The sequence below is a fragment of the Osmia lignaria genome, chromosome 14 (assembly GCF_051020975.1).
Source record: "Osmia lignaria lignaria isolate PbOS001 chromosome 14, iyOsmLign1, whole genome shotgun sequence".
Taxonomy (NCBI): Eukaryota; Metazoa; Arthropoda; class Insecta; order Hymenoptera; family Megachilidae; genus Osmia; species Osmia lignaria.
In genome coordinates, this window is record NC_135045.1 from 10,002,501 (window position 1) to 10,016,470 (window position 13,970).

Sequence of the window (13,970 nt, forward strand, 5' to 3'; positions counted from 1 at the left end):
AATAAAAAATACAGTTTCATGCGTTGAATATTTCAGCGGGTATATTTTTTTAAAACGTATAATGTTTTCATGCGGCCTTTTTTTTCCCTCTACCTTTTACGTTTACCACATTTAAAGTACTCGAAACTGAAGAGCTAAAACGCATCGTTTTATTCCGACCCGAAATGTTTAACGTTAAATTACCATCATCTTCGGTTCTCAAATTGCTCTGCATTTTAAGTAGGCCTACCCGCAAACGATGTTGGTGTTTCATTAAATATTATAAATCACTGTTTGCAATGCGGTCGATGCAGCATGTTAAACTGCAACGGTTGAATACTACCGTTTGATTTGAGTAACCGCGTCCATCTATCTTCTTCCCTATAAGGCGTACGCTACATTTGTACGGGTAAAGCCTGCTTTACTTTAACTCGTAGCGAAAATAGAATGGAAAAAAATACGGGAAACCGTGGTTGGATTTTAATGCAAAACTCGGCCAGTGTCGGAGATCAGCTCCACTGAAATAAATTGGTTTTGTGTCGAACACTCTGCACAGTTCAGCCGACGGCAAACACCACGTTTACGTAACTGCACTTAATGTTCCACGAGGAAATTTTACGGAAAGAAAAACGGAAAATCGTATTCCATATGAAAAGGGACATGCGTTGGTTACGAATAATAAATCATTATTCGCATGGAACCAAAGGTTAGTTAATCAATTGAGAAGATGCGAGTGTTAATGTTACTCGGTGTCTAAATTTGAAAAGGCGTATGGTTTCTTTGTCAAATTACGTCAATGTCGTTTTACCGTCAAATCGATCGCATTGTTTTAACGCGTTACGTGCACACACGACGTCGCTTCAATTACCGCCTGCGCCCGGTAATGGGAATTAATGAATGAAGGTTTCATAATCAACGCGAGTATGAAACGAACGACGCGGTCCTTTCCCTCCTTTTTTCCTTCCTTTTTCGTTCACTCGTATCCCACGGGTCTCCAGGCCGATAATTACGCGGACAAATACAATCAATTTGTCGTAATTGCGTTAGCCTCTTAACCGTGCTCCAATTAGTCAGATAAACCGGGAAATTTAATTAGTTTAATCCAAACAAGTAACCGAGCATTGTTGTTCCGCCTTCCTTATAATCCATACGACCCGGTCACGCGCTTTCATTATCGTCGGTATTATGCAACGTTCTACTTTCAGACCAGGATGAAAATTTCAATCCCTGTTACGTGCGCTACAGATACAACGCTCGCTGGTAACAACCATCAGTAACACCAATTGAATCGTTTATTCTGACCACTTGAAACAGCTGTGAATGCTTCTAATGCTGTCAATATTTTTCAAGTAACCAGGCAAAGAACCATTTCTTGCGATTTGTTACCGTCGAATGAAACACGTGGAAAAGTCTGAAGAGTAAATTATGAAAAGAAATCGAAAAGGGCAAGAAACCTTAGAAGCATCAAAGAGGAACGCAAACGCTGTTTCTTCGACAAGCAAAGAAACGGAGGGCGAATTATCCTCGGCTCGTTTCCCATGTCGCGAGCAGCTTTGTCGACGACCCTCTCGTGTTCCAGCGCAAAAATAACGAGCCTATTCCGCGTTACATCGCGAAAAGCATTCCGCGATGCGATGAGATCTCGCGTTATAACGCGTGTCGTCGCTGGAATCGTCATCGCCGTTCATTGGTCGCCGCCGCAAATTGCAATCCGGAGCGATACGACTGTCAGGTCGTGACTGCTGAATCCGATTCGCGTGCGCTAGGACGCGGTATCTTGCGCTTCGAAGATTATCGTGACTCGAATCCTCGATTTTACACGGGCATGCGAGCTCCTAGAAAATTTACCGCTCCTTGGCTACCGGTGGTTCGTTCGTGGAACAACTTTCAGATAAGAGAACCGAGAGACTGAGACGTTATTGTGACGAAAAGATAAACGATACTGGGCTTTATATTAGGTTGTCCCACGTATCAGTTTAAATCTTCAAGTTTGACGAAAATGACTATATCAATGTATAGATCAAAGAAGTTCGACGATAGAAATCTTCTTCCCTATTTCTTCACGATTCTAATCGTCAACGATGTACCGTTGGGTTTTATTCGATTCAAGCTGTCCTCCATCATTTTGCGATCGAATCAATTTTTCGTACTATTGGAGGAATCCTGAAAAATACAATTTACTCTGGCCTCGAAAACAATCGCCCAGCACAATGCCGATCTCCACGCAGTCGGGAAAACTTATTTCTTCGTCCCCGTAGATTAGATTGTGCGTCGGGTCGGTTGTGCGTCCACCCTAAACGCGATCCGCAAGATAACAATGGGCCGTCGTTTTATCCGAACTCTGATACGACGGAATCGAATGGGCAGCGGGATCAATGGAACTACATAAAGTAACTCATCGGCCATAAATGGCTAATAGAAATAGGTCGTCGATCGGGTTGGTGGGGAGGCTGGTCTGAGAAAAAGGTATAGAAATAGATATTGGCTGATCATTCGCCGTTTCGAAGGAAATTGTCCCATCAGGAGATTGAAAGAGGATCGGGGATAAAGCTCTTCCCATGTATTGGTCGGACAATGATCGTAGCGAGATGTGATAAAGGGTAACGTTTCTCGGGCGTTACTCAGAAAACTTTTCTTTTTTCCCTCGGCATCCATTGGGACTGATTCGATCTACCCGAAGACAATGACTTTTCCTAACAGTCGTACACTTTCCTTAATTTCCCCTGTAACGAACTGGTTTCATCCTTTTAACAAACTTGATGTTATGCATCGTCCCTGATATTTCTATCCTTTATAATCATACAAAGTGTATGATTAATGGTAAGATACAATCGATATTCCATCAGCTAATCTCGTTATAAATTGTCGCACCTGAAGGAAGCTGTATCGTTTAAATTCATTCGAGATTCCATGTTCGTTTACGCGAAACTTCCTTTCCTCCATCATTTCCGTCCTCCTTGCAAGCAGAATAATGCTTCTGCACGAGAAGAGGTAGAAAATTTGTCATACGCGAGTTCCTTGTATCCCGTTTGCTCTATCGATCCAGCAGCCCAGTCCCTTTCGGTTATCTTTCACCCTTTTGCCCCAAGCTACCGAGTAATTAGACGGGAAATAAGGGTTCGAGCAGGCTTTCGGTTGATTCGAGCATCGTACGAAATGCGCGCCAGCTATAATCACAAAGATATCACCCGAGGAGCTTTCCTTTTCGTGCTGGGAATTGAAAATAAATTATCACTGGGTGTACGGACACGTGCAATCTGAATTTCCTTTGATTATGAGAACCGCGCGATCAGCGATGTTCTCTTCTGAAATACTTCGGTCAGGTGGATCAGCAGTGGTAATAATTTCCACTAGCCAACTGTCATTGATCCATGGGGCGAGACAAACGCACGGCACCGTGGTAAACCATAATTTCGTCGCTGATTAATTCGACGAAGAAGGAGAGCTTTTGTTTCGCTGTCGGGTAGCAAGGTCCATTAATAAACGATGACGATAGAAGAGACAAGTAGATGGACGAGGGACGGTTGGTTGCGTGCAACATTTTTCGGTGCTGGTGCCCGCGTGGAAATTCGCCGTGGCAACGAGTGCAAATTGCTTTCGGGCCGTTTCGTCTGCCAGGAGGCCATTTGTCACACCGGATTCTGGACGTATAAGCCGGCTAGGCTAATAATGACGCCACCACGGCTAACTACAAGCTCATCGCGCGTGCATTCATGAAGCAATATACATGCATTTACACGCTTCTCCTCCTCCACCTCCTCGCCATTCTAGCTGTCTCTCTTTAACTCCAAAACCTCTCCACCTCTGTACATACTCGGTCATGGTATTCGTTGTCACTTGGAGCTCACCCACACCGGCTCACGGTCTTTACCCGCTGTCTAAACTGAACAATGAACGTTACCGTGTCAACGCCGAATTAATACATTCAAATTACCCATTGTTGCAGGTAAGACCAAAGTAATAGCATTGCAAATGATGCCCGTCATCGATGCAGCTTGCACGCCGCAACCTGCAATCGATTCGTTACTCCTGCGTGCACCGAACATTGTTTTTCTGCTTCGTTCGAGTAAAACCAGTTGTCAGACACCTAGGGCTGTTTTCAACTTTGTCCTTTCGAATTGTTGTATATAAAAGATATTTCCTTCGTGTTTGATTTTGGGTGATATTACGAGGAATTATAGAGTACGTAACCTACGGATCGATCGATGATAGATATCCTTTGGGAAGACGCATCCGGAGGTCCCATCAACGGAGTTAATGAGCTTATTACTTGCACTTAACAGGATCGTAGATCACCTAAAGATGAATTGCGTATCTTAATAGATAAAATATTTAAAGCCAGCAACAGTTATCGGTGCTGTTCTTGGCTGGATTTTCCACAAATTCTTCTCTTATTCTCTCAATTCTTTAAGTCACTTACACGTGTCACAGGCTCGCTTGACTGACATTAACTCGTTACACTTTTCTTCTTTAAACGACGTTGGAACATGTACTCGAGCGCCAGGGAAGTTACATTTACTCACCGACGTCTCGCGTAACAACTGTCTCGTTTCGCGTTAATTTAGTCCAGCGAATGTCTCGGCGAAATAGAAATTACTGCTCATCGAGTGTCTTTTCAGTCGTCAACGGGACTAATTAGTATCGCGGCCGGCACACATACCAGGCACGCGTTTAATATCAGCTCGTAAAAGTTTTCGAGTTAGGCGTTCGTGAACGCGGAACACGGTTCGCGAATGACCTCTCGTAAACTCTGGTTACGCCAGAAAGCGTCGACAACCCGTACGACAAGGTTGCAAAAGCTTCTCTTTATTGAAAGTTTAATCAGAGCCGTTCAATCGTGGCCATCCTGGTGTCGCAAAATCTCCTCTTTCCATTTTCTCTCGTTCGGTCGCAATTACTCTTGGCAATACGAACGTACCCGTGGAACAATAGAAATTCACGGTAAAGAGGGGCCCGCCTCGGCGTGGTAATAGGTAACAGACGCGACAATCTTCGCGGGAATTACTTGGCTGGAAAACGGGGAACGTTAAATTATTGCGACGCTCGCGCGGAACGGCAAAGGTATCCCCCGGTGTCGTGAAAGGGACGAGGTAGAACATTGGGCCCGGAAGAAAGCTGGAAAAGGGGAAAATAAAGCGAGAACGCCTTAAGCGCGAACTCTTCGCAGACGTTGCTCGCATAGCTGCACAAGAAAAGAAGACTCGCCGCTTGGAGGAGGGACTGTGAATACGTCACCTGAATGCCAGCATAATGTTCACAAAATACCGGAAATATAAGCAAACTCGCGCCTTCCACGCTCTCCTGGGTACTGTCGTTTACATAAATAGCTCGAACGAACGGATTTCCCGTCTACCGTTCACCAATTCGTACATCCAACGTACGTGTCCCAATATTTGACGGCAGAGTTTCCCTCCATTTGCTTATCAAATGAAATCCAAGCACATTGGGGACACTATAGTCTACGCGGAGGACCTATGCATCTTTTTCGTTGCTACTAACTCCTCTAATTTGGGAAAATCGTAACTAATTTGACAGTTGGAGTATTTTATTTTTGGAGTATTATAAAATGCCTTCGGGATACTGAGAAATTCGAAAGAAACGTAATCGAATATTTTCAGTTGACCCATTGTCCAAAAGCTTGATATTGTGTTCTTGGAAGAGATCAATATTTGAGAAGGAAAATATCAGGTGCGTTGAACTGTTTATTGGAAAAGAAACTACCATCCTGGTGAATTCTATACTCCATCCAACGAGAGGAGACAATAAATGCGTACAAATCTCGACCGAAACGATTGAAGAACTGGAAACAACTGAGCCTCGACCCTGCGTCGAGCGCATGAATTTGTAAATATATCCTGACTCGTCTGGTTGAACGGATTATAGCGTTTGAAAAATCAGGAGAAAATCATATTTATTATAACAGTCAAATACTAATTTCATTGTTATCTTCAAATACTATGACTTTTTCATGAATTATTCAAAAACAGAAAGATTTCTAGAAGCGTGCACGACTTTCCCTTTTTTCTCCCTTTTTCCAGTAACAGAGCATTAAAGTTTCACTCCCCATTAGAGGCAGGTATGTAACTGCATATTATTATAAGAATAAGCAACAAACTCATAGCTGGAAAATGCTTTCACGTGTACTCTGCCGTGGCCGGAAACTTTTGTTTTCCTTTATTTCCCTTTCCATTCCGTTCTTCATAAACATTCGCGTCATTAGCAACGAAGGAACGAGTTAAAAATTTGTTACAGTATAAAGTTACTCGTTACCAGGCCGTTGGTTACGTTTCGACGGAAGTATCGTATTTTCTATACCGTCCTTTGTGCACCAACTTTTCCTGTAAATTATGAACTTTATTAAACATTGAACGTCTACGTTGCACGATGTTGCACGTCCGCGCGGATATGTAGCCTAGTGACGAGCAACCAAAGAAGACTGAAAAGTTTACAAGTTTACGCGAGTTTCCTTCGAACAAAGTCTTTATTCCTCCTCTGTATTGATCTACTGGCTGACACGAATTTTTCTTGACGTACACCGTGCCAGCTGTGGCAATATAAAAGGAAGAAGAAAAAGAAGAAATGATATTTTCAGTTTGTCCACTTTCCCTCGAGGAAAAGAGGTGGCTCATTTCCTTGCGAAAGTCGTAAAATGGGAACAAACCACCAAAGAATTCTCCGAGATAATTATTTATTTAATTATGCCCGTTGTTAATCATGTCACTGCAAGACAGCTTTCACGCGACACCGGCGAATATATTGTGCGAAATAAAATTAATGCAGCTAATTAGAGCGCACTCCGAGACCGTAAGTTCTTCTAACGTTCCGTTTACGGAAATTAACGCCGGCACCGGAAAAACTGGGAAAAGTGACGCGCGCTTTAAACCGGAAATGAAGCAACAAGGTCAACGAGGAACATTTCATCGTTCCATTCGACGTGTTCATATCATAATAATGTTACTTACATTTTTGTTCAACTTTGTTTCTTTCAATTATTCAACTTTCGGTAAATATTCGGAAGTGTAACTCCTGTCAGAATCGAGCTGATTTTTTTGTGTGGTTTCTTACAGTTAAAAAACATCATATTTATTGTTATTATGGCAGCGAATATTTACCCAACTTTCCAGCAAATGAGAGACTTTGATCGGTGTTTTCTTTACCAAAGCAAATACAATTAGTTTCTTTTTTAACTCTTCAAGCGTTCTGTCTCTGATCATAAATAAGAAACTAGGATCGATCGATGGACGTTGGACATTAATGTTCCAGCAGCATAATGTTACTTCATCGTTGAATAATCTATAACATATACTTACAACTGGGAATTTCCTCGACCTAAAGCACACGTAACTTTGCCTGCGCCTTCGTGCATGCTGGTAAGGATGCTCGCAAATAAATCATGAAATGTAGATTCGATAAAATCTGATTCTCGAAGAAAATTCGAATGAAACAGAATTTAGAGACAAAACAGATTCTGTAACTTTCGGGCTGAAATGCAATGAGTGCATTTATAACCAATTGTGAACAGATAAATAAAATTCAATTGGAGAACAAGGTGAGCGGCGAATAAAATTTTGACAACCTCGTAAAATGAAGGTAACGTGGATCATCGAAGATCCCGATTGTCCTTTTTGCAGTATGCGATCTTTCGCCACGCTATGCAGCTGGTGTCGTGGATATTTTATAAGAGACCGTGCCCGTACAATGCGGAAGAGCAAGGAATAGGCGACGAACTCGACGAATGGAGTAAGGTAGGGAAAAAGGTCAGCGGCACCAGCGGTACCGCGACCTTCTGTTCGCCACCTTCTTCCATCCTTACCCTCGACCGTATCGTGACTCATCCTTTTTCCATCTTCGCACGGCACGTCTTTACTCGATGAGTTTTCATTTCTTTCACAGTGGCCTTCATCATCCCGATCGTTCGGCTCCTATCGACCAACGATTCGAACACATTTCATTGCACGTGATTCGCCGGAAGCCTTAATTAGAAGGGACCCATCGGGATCTATCTGGCCATAAATAGCTGTTTTGCGTTAATTATTGCCTTCCAGCGTATCTGTCATTCGAGATATTCCGATCGATTAATAGATGTATTATAATTCCAGGAACGGTGTGCCTGACAGAAAGATCGATACTTAGAAAAGAGAAAATTTAACGCAGATACCTTGAGTGTTATTTTATGCTTTTATTTCTCGATAGGGAACACGATTTGAATACGTAACTGATGATGTAACTCTGGGAAAGGTTTCCACAGAATTGATGTTTAGAAAAGGGAAAATTTAGCGCAAGCTTTTTCAACGATTTGCAATTCTATTAGATTGTTGAATATCAAATGGCTGGTATTGAAACATAGAAAGACATACATGATTTGATGACATAAAGGTATTGAAAAATAGATAACGTTTGTATAGTAACTTTTGTCAAAGTTTTAGCTTCAAAGTGGTATAAAATAAATCCGATTTGGAGGTCCTTTTATGTCATCAAATAATACTAGAGTTTATGCGTTTCGGAAATTGATCATTTCATGTGTGATAGTTAATATCCATTGAAATTCCTTTCAACTTTTCGATAGAAAACAAGCTTCGAATACGTAGCTAATTTGTTCGAATTACCTACAGAATTTCATTCATTTACGGTCATTAGGTGTTTAAACATGCATTATAAAGAGAAAGAGCGCTCAGCTGCGTTTACGGGTTACTAATTGCGGTGGCGGTGACCAATTCCCATTGATCGTACCTTAACCACGATCAAACTCAACGATAACGTGTCCCGGTGTTTTCACTTGCGGTCATTTGCGAAATCGAGCACGCTATCAAATTATACGCTTTTAACGTGGGAGGGAAACGGCGCATCAAGTAATTGTCCTCGGTGTAAACAGAAATCTAAATTAGCCCCTCGAAGGCGTACAGGAAAATGAGATTTCCTTGTTCCATGAATGTTATTGCGCTAATTAGAAAAACACCGAACGAAACCATAGTCGTTGCTATTAACAGAGAATTTTCTCTTACCTTGCTCGTAGGAAAATAGCAGCTTCTCGGCCCAAGTGTCGCTCGTCTTCCGCGCTTTATTTGCATCCTTGAATGCATTTCGGTTCGCGGCTTACGGGATCCATGTTTCTTTCCCGGCATCGAGCCAGAGAAATTTGAATTTATTATGAACCTCCTCGAAGCAGCGATAGCTGAGCTGGACGAGATGTCGTTTGCAAACACGGAAAGCCTCGAAACTGCTACGACATCAGTCTGCGGGATTAGAAACCTCCGGGTCATCTAACCTGAAAGAATATCTCCTGTTAGTATCAGAATAAAAGAAGAATATCTCTCTAATGATTTCAAACTTGCTGTAAAAATGCGTAATGATTATTTTTATCATTTTATTTATTTATAAAACTGATTCGTGATTTTATTCCTTCTAATAATATATCAGCTTGTTGCAGATATCTTGTTCTAATCATAATTAACTAAAATACAGATAATTCTTAAAAGTTATTTTTCTATTCGCTAAGAATTCTCTCTCATACCGTTTGCGCGAGCTTAATTGTAACTCGAAAGACCGAGTTCCTTCGCATCTTCCGTGTTCTCATTATATTAAGCAAGCTTCGAACAATCGGATTTCTTCGCTACATTTACACGCGAACTTTTAATTAAATGTAATGGCGTGACGCAATTACCGAGCGCCCGTACCTTGTCACGTTTAACGCTCGGTATAATAGAGCGTATGTATTTTCAGTAGGTGCATGCGGGCATAAGCAACTATTCTCTCTCTAGTTCGCTCGCGAACACAGCAATGCGCACGGGAATGTAGCTAAACAAACGTACACTCTGGAATCACCCTAAGTGTTTGTGCAAATAGTTGCCTGGTATTATAATACAGTTGACATGCTACGTTGTGTGTCAACCATCGTCAAAATTAGGGAACACATACACATGTCTGCCATTGTATCGGTACTGTTGTTGTTAATTAATAAACTCTGTTCTAGCCCCGCGAAGTTTACCAGTTCTTAATAAAATCTGTTGAAACTTCCTCTATAATAATACAAAATGTTGCGTCTAAAATCTGTGAATATCTTTCCGTAATTTTTTATATTTAATTCTTCGAATCGAACGCCGCTGCATTGTACCGACGCACAGATTTGTGTGCAACGAAAATTACGAATTCTCGTGCAGCGAATAAAAGAAATCCGAATGTTCGACAACGAATGGAATGAATGCACGAGGAGCCCTTCTTGCTGGTTGAATGCACATACGTACGTATACGTTAAACGGCTGATACGAGACCGATCGATGAAACGAACAATGAAGAAAGTTGCCCTGACTCTGCATACGCTCGGCATTATCTCGTTGCAACAAGAGAAACGTTCACAATGTTTCCTGATACTTAACAGTACGCATGATCACTTGACTATAATTACTTCGTCGGTGAGCTACTCGAAAGCAGCCGGTACGCGAATCATCAACAATTCTGTTTCGAAAGGTATTAAGCTTGGCAAGATTAAACCGATGAAATAGCACTTGCAGAGTAAAGGATCAATCGTTGATCGAAACATGTTCACTGTTACACAATTGGATACGTTCAGATTAATCCTTGAATAGCTGTTGCTTCCTGAAATTAAAAATTCCATTTTCATTTATACGTCTAATGGAGTTTGTAATTAATATCGATAAACTGAGAATAGTTGCAAACTTCTGTAAAAAATTTTCAAATAACGGAATTCATCATTTAAAATGACTCCCGGCAACTCATCAAGCTTGTACTCATAATTTATCAACATCTTACACGTACAGGAATCGAAAATAGAAATAACTAACGAGCGGTAAGAGAGAGATTTCCATCTCATTGTATCGAAGATGTTGGCTAATGACGGAAGGGATAATCATTAACGACTCTTTCAAAAGCAATCAATCTCCGTAACACGAAATCACTCGTAACCGTGGTGCATCCATTATACACGGCTGTTAAGCATGTATTTCCGGCCGCCACGTGGTCGGGCTCAATTTCAGCGTTTCGCGTTGGACGGCACGTTTAATTATCGTGGCACGCGAAGGTCTGAGGAAAAGGTCGGTGGGTGGCAATCCACGATAAACTGGACCGACTGCCACTCACCTGTCTGACTGGCATCCTTTCTAGGCTCAAAGAAAGTAGCCGGGTTAACGAGATTACCGATACGCTTTATACGGGATAAATAGTTTAAGTCCTTTCTTCTTCTTAATCGTCTTCTCGTTACGCTACTCTCATTTTTTATTACCGAGGAAAAGGAAGGTCTTTAATTTGATATCACCTCATCGTTTCGATCAATGATTCATTTTTCCCCCCTGTTAAACGGTCAACCTATCAAATAACGGCGAATCAGTGGATATTATTAATTATAATTTCACGCGTGCAACAGTCCGGGTAATTAATTAGGTCAATGTATTATACCAGCCAGCAAAGTATTAATTAGTTTCGGCCAACTTTAATACCCGGTTTCAAGGGGACGGAGTTTCTGCGGTGTAGCTGAACGTAATTTTTAATAAAAGTTTACATCAACGAATAAAACTTTTGCAACTATTTTTTATCGTGTTATTTGCTCCTCTTTCATATTTTCATGTTTAACGTTAGGAATTTATATTCGAATATGATGTAACAGTTCGTCGTTTGATTTCCAACAGATGATTCGACGCTGTCTGGTTGTCGAAAAAAGAGCGAAAAATTTCAATGAAAAACATAAAAATGCAACTGAGCGTGTGCAACTGTTTGACAAGCAAATGCGTTTCGATACGGCAGCAATCCATCAACTCCGTTACTCCATTCTTGTTGGTCAAACAGCGAATTTAACTAAACCAGTCACGAGCACTATATGCGCCCATATTGTACTTTGAAATTAAATGAAAAAAAAAAAACAACAAAAGGAAAGATGATATCCATAGGCTGTCGATATTTTTATATTTATTTATCTTTTCAATATTATTCTATTCATGGCAAGGATGATACGGAATGCTCTGTATTTGTATGTTTTAATTAACGCTATTCATATTCGTTTCAGTTCAATATACTCTATTATTTCCACCGTAAAATAGATGGTTTTCATATTTCAATGTGGGTTCATATATTATCTTGATTTAATTAAACGAACATACGTATATATGTATATTAATGGAACGTTACCGTAAAGGATGAATTTTTATGCAAAGTAGATGTATTAAAATATTGAAATCCAACGTTCTTTTGACGCCCGTTTCATTAAGTATGCACAAAATTATTCTGTCGATATTCTGTGTTCGGTAGAGTGATTTAAGCTACTTGCCGTGTGTTTTCGTGCAATAATAACAAAAATGAAGCGTTAAAATTCATGTATTTGCATGGGAAATAAAACAATGTCGATCGTGTTGCCCAAACAATGAATTAAAAAAGAATTATTTCATTTGGTAAATTCGCTGAGAAACGAAACGTTAAATCATCCGAAGTATCGGGGACCATTTTTCGTGGTATCGAAACGAATCGAGGTGGTCGGAATTAAAATAACACAAAACCGAATGATGCCATGATACACGTGTTAGCCATCACCGTATTCCCAACGTGTACAGCAGCTCGAATTATTATTGAATCGTTCGCTTCGAAACGCAAAAACATTTCGACTAGAGTAGAACGTGATTCGCGTTTTTCTCTCGTCACGATTACGGCAAGAAATCTGGTCAATTTTATCGAGCTTTCGCGGATTCGTTTCAAATATTGCCTTTAAAAAGGAAAAGTGTATCGAAAAAACGTGATCACATCAGAAGTACCGTATAACTTTTAAATTATAGTGAATTTAAACTTTTAATCAGTGCCTAAAAAGAAAAGCCCGCAGGAATATAAAATTTCATCGAAATTTCCGGTAAACGATTTCCTTCACTCAGTTTATATTCAATCTCGGGTTGAATATTAGCTTTGACGAGGAAAAGTGTATCGAAAAATTCTGAAAATCTCGAAATTATAGTACATTAATTTTTAAATTATGAAGATTTAAAATTTTTAATCAAAACCTAGAAAGGGAATTAAATTTTCGGGGAAATAATTCTGTTCGATCAATTTATTTTCAATATCGAGTACGTAATGAAATTTCTATGCAGTCAAATAATTTCTGCTCTGAATTATGATGTCGATATTTCAGTGGTGGCGGAATAAATTTCTAAAGGAAGAAATAAAGAAGAATATCAGACGAAGAAGACATTGTAGGTGCTTTAAACAATGTAAAAACTGAAATCTATCTTATACTACATTTAACTTACAAGGTTTGCCAAATTGACCAAGATGTACAGAGTCCCGGACAATTGTCTCCGAGCAACGCGTTAAATAGAGCAAACAGTTCAATGGTAGCCGTGTAATCGTCCAGGAAATGAAAGATCCGACTTCCAGTCGACCAGTTCCTTTTCATTCCCCCGTCGAAACGACCCGAACCGACACGCTCGTAACTTTGATTCGTCCATTAATTCACGACTCGTTAAACATCCAACCCTTTCGCGATACTTTTGCCAAGGGGGGTATCGACGTAACGATTCAATCGAGGCAGAACGTCGCTTCGCTATTAACGCGTAACAATAACCAGCGCACAGAGTGCGGTGGCATCCGTGATAGAGAAGGAGGGAAGACGTGGATCATGATTCACGCTTGAATTTACATTTTAATTACATTACGTTTGATGGCGGTATTAATTTTATCGAAGCGACCGACCACAGGAATTCCGATATCTTCGACCAGTACCAGCGGCCGGGCCGATCCAGCACGACACTGCGTCTGTGATGGTGCGCCATAATAGATCAAAGCGAATCTGGCACAGGAATTAATAGTCCGGCAGGATGATCCGTCGAAGAATTATTGCTGCGTACAGGAAGGAGATGCGTGCACACAAACTAGCCAGGATTCCGACGATACACGATTCGATGCTGTAACGCGAACCCCAAAAGGGCGAAAATATTGAGAACGATAATAAAAGAGGACAAAATGTAGTAACCACACCTTCTATCACTTTTCCTAGGTTCAAG

General features: G+C 40.8%; 1 long non-coding RNA gene across 1 annotated transcript in view; it reads right to left on the reverse strand.

Annotated features, from left to right (window-relative positions):
• Positions 1-13,970, reverse strand: part of LOC117605714 (uncharacterized) — a 29,628-nt gene that overhangs the window by 12,907 nt on the left and 2,751 nt on the right. The window contains exon 3 of the long non-coding RNA XR_004581780.2: positions 8,982-9,244. This is a non-coding gene — a long non-coding RNA (uncharacterized LOC117605714). The remainder of the gene's footprint in view (positions 1-8,981; positions 9,245-13,970) is intronic.